Source organism: Rhagoletis zephyria, unplaced genomic scaffold, assembly GCF_001687245.7.
Source record: "Rhagoletis zephyria isolate East Lansing unplaced genomic scaffold, Rhagoletis_zephyria_1.1 Rzeph_scaffold_00149, whole genome shotgun sequence".
Classification (NCBI taxonomy): Eukaryota; Metazoa; Arthropoda; class Insecta; order Diptera; family Tephritidae; genus Rhagoletis; species Rhagoletis zephyria.
The window spans coordinates 2950-5903 of NW_016157233.1; positions in this window are offsets into that span (position 1 = coordinate 2950).

Below are 2954 nucleotides of genomic sequence, written 5' to 3' on the forward strand. Positions count from 1 at the left end.
CTAAATTCACCACACCTTAATTCACCACACCTAAATCCACCACACTTTAATTCACCACACCTTAGCTCACCACACTCCAACTTTCTCACCGCATCTTAACTCACCACACCGTAATCTACCACACCTTTATTCACCACACCTCAACTTTCTCACCACACCTTAACTCACCACACCTTAATTCACCACACCTCAACTCACCACAACTAAATTCACCACACCTCTTAAGACCACCACACCTGAATTCATAACACCGTAACTCCCACACCCAATTCCACCACACTGCAACTCATCACACCCAATTTCAACACATGACATGATATCACTAAAGAAACAATGTCATCTTCATCTTCATCTTCATCTTCATCTTCATCTCTAATAACAATGGTGGGGGTAAATACGTAAATGGAGAAAAGAATGAAGATATAGATCAGGATAAAGGAAAAGATAAATANAAGAAAGTGATAGGGATAAAAAGGAAATACAACTGAAGAATGTGCGATGTTATATTGTGATGTGTTATGCTACATATGTTATGTTATTGAATCTAATGCTATTCTATGTTATGTTATGCTAAGTACTAAGCTAAACTCCCCTCCACTTAACCCAATCCAACAAATTTTATTTCAGCTCAACTCAACTCACATAAACTATCCTTAATTTTAGCGGTTGAATTTCAACCGCTGGGCGAACACTAGTATAAATAAATGAAAGCAAAGCACTTAATATATGTACTATACTACCTACTAATTTAGTTGCGGCGAAAACAACACAAAACCGCAGCAAATTGACCTAAACACTGGTAAGTTGCACAAATATGTATACACATTTGTTCGTTCGTTCAAATGCCTGTATTGATTTAATTTGCGCCTTTGTGTTCCCCGCTTTCTACGTCATTCGCCAGCGGCATACGCGCATTTAAAAACATTTTTGAAGAGCATACAAATGTTGTTTTTTTGCGACCTGCTAAAGTTTACCCAACACACGAATCAATCTGAGTAGTGTGCGATCAGTCGAGGGCAGGCAGATATCCAATTGATTTTTTAAGGCTGGTGCTGAACAGCTGATGGCGAGTGGCTGCCGTAATCCGGCAAATAATTTTGCGAATATTTAGTATATGTATTAATGTACATTGCGCATATGTATGTATATGTGTGGAGCATGCAGTATGTGGATGCCAACACTTGGCTGTTTTTTTGACGCCAAAGCTATCAAAATTTGCCACCTGGCTGCCATAATCGTTAAGTTGTTGGTAATTTTTTACTATTTGGTAATTGCGAGGTGTGGGTGCGAGAATCGCTACGTATGTATATATTAATAAAGCAAATATCAACAATTCTTGTTTTACGCCTTGATTTTGATGCTTTCCTGCTCGCCAATATGTAGCAGGTGGCGTTCTTTGCGTCAGTCTTGGAGCCGTCAGTATACCAAATGTGGCTGTCCTGGAGCAGATTAGATAATGGACGATTTCCTACACAGCCGCGTCTAAATAACTTGTCCAGTAAGAACCGCAGTGGCTATTCGAAAATTTTGTATGTCACGTGACTTTTTCCGGCGACCTGAAAGCCGCCTGGCTACTACTGAAAATGTTACTGAAGGAGACATATCAGATGACACAAATGATGCAACTTTTGAAATAGCCATCAGATCCACTAAAAAAATATTAGTAACCAGACAAATGAAAGTTAAAGGCATAAAGCTAGATCAGATTTTTTTTAAACTAACTCCAAAGTCTCGCCGATGCAGCAGACGTGAGGCCTTATACGTTCTATACCCTATACAGTATGTAAGTGACCCACAAAATAATAGGAGTGCGATATTTTGACCAGTTTTGGCTATTTTTATTTTGTTTATTTAATGTTTATTATGCTTTTATAAAAGTTAAGCTGGGTATACAACAAACACCGAATAATTTCAGATTTCAATCTCCATACAAAAATTATAAAAATTCTTCATATTTTCACCAAAAATTTCAAACTTTTTAACCAGAATCTTTAGAAAAATTTTGGTATGCAGTTTTGTAGCCGATTTAATTTATGTTGATACTTTGTATGGAAAAAGCGTGAAAGAACTTCAACCAAAAAAGATCTCATTCGGGATTTTTTAGCAACTTTAAACTTATTTTTGATTTTTATTTTCTAGATCCAAAATAGCAATTATTTTTGACATTTATCTAAATAACAGTTATTTTTGATCTATACATATTTATATATATATGTCTTTGGTAACAGTTATTGAAGACTTTTATTTAAAAAAGTCATCTAAGACATATAATATATCAAAAAATAACTGTTATTGGCAGATTATTTAGAAAAAAGTCAAAAATAATTGTTATTTTGGATTTATAAACTAAAAATCTGAAATAAGTGTTATTTAAGGAGTAATCAAGCAAAAGTCAACAAATAAATTTTACAGAGTGATTTTTGTAATACAAATTGTAAGTTACGGTCCCTGGGAAAAAGTGACGTCGAGATAATCCAGTGACGCAGCACGCCATTTCTATACGATCCCCGATTTCACAATTACTAGAACCATACTAGTTTCGAGCTAATTGTTATCCCTCTCAACATTTTCATTTCTCCTAGCATACAACTGTAATGTATGTAGGTGTGTGGTGTGTGTACAAATGGGCAACATTTTTCATTATAAAGAAGCTTCGGCACATCACCTATTGTGTCGTACATATGTATAAATTTGTGCTCGCGCCGACAGCCGGCAATTGTTGCTGACGTACATACGCGCACACTTAGTTGCTTTAGAGTAAATTCTGCAATATTATGACTACATACATATATACAGAATTTTTTTTTTTGAATTCCTTTGTTATATTTTAGAGGTATGTATTTTGTATTGTTTAGCAGCAATTAGGAAAAGACAAAAAAATATAATTTAGTTCGTAGACAAGCTAAGTGATCGCAATGGATCAATGTCACTTGCTTTGTATACATATTTAGATG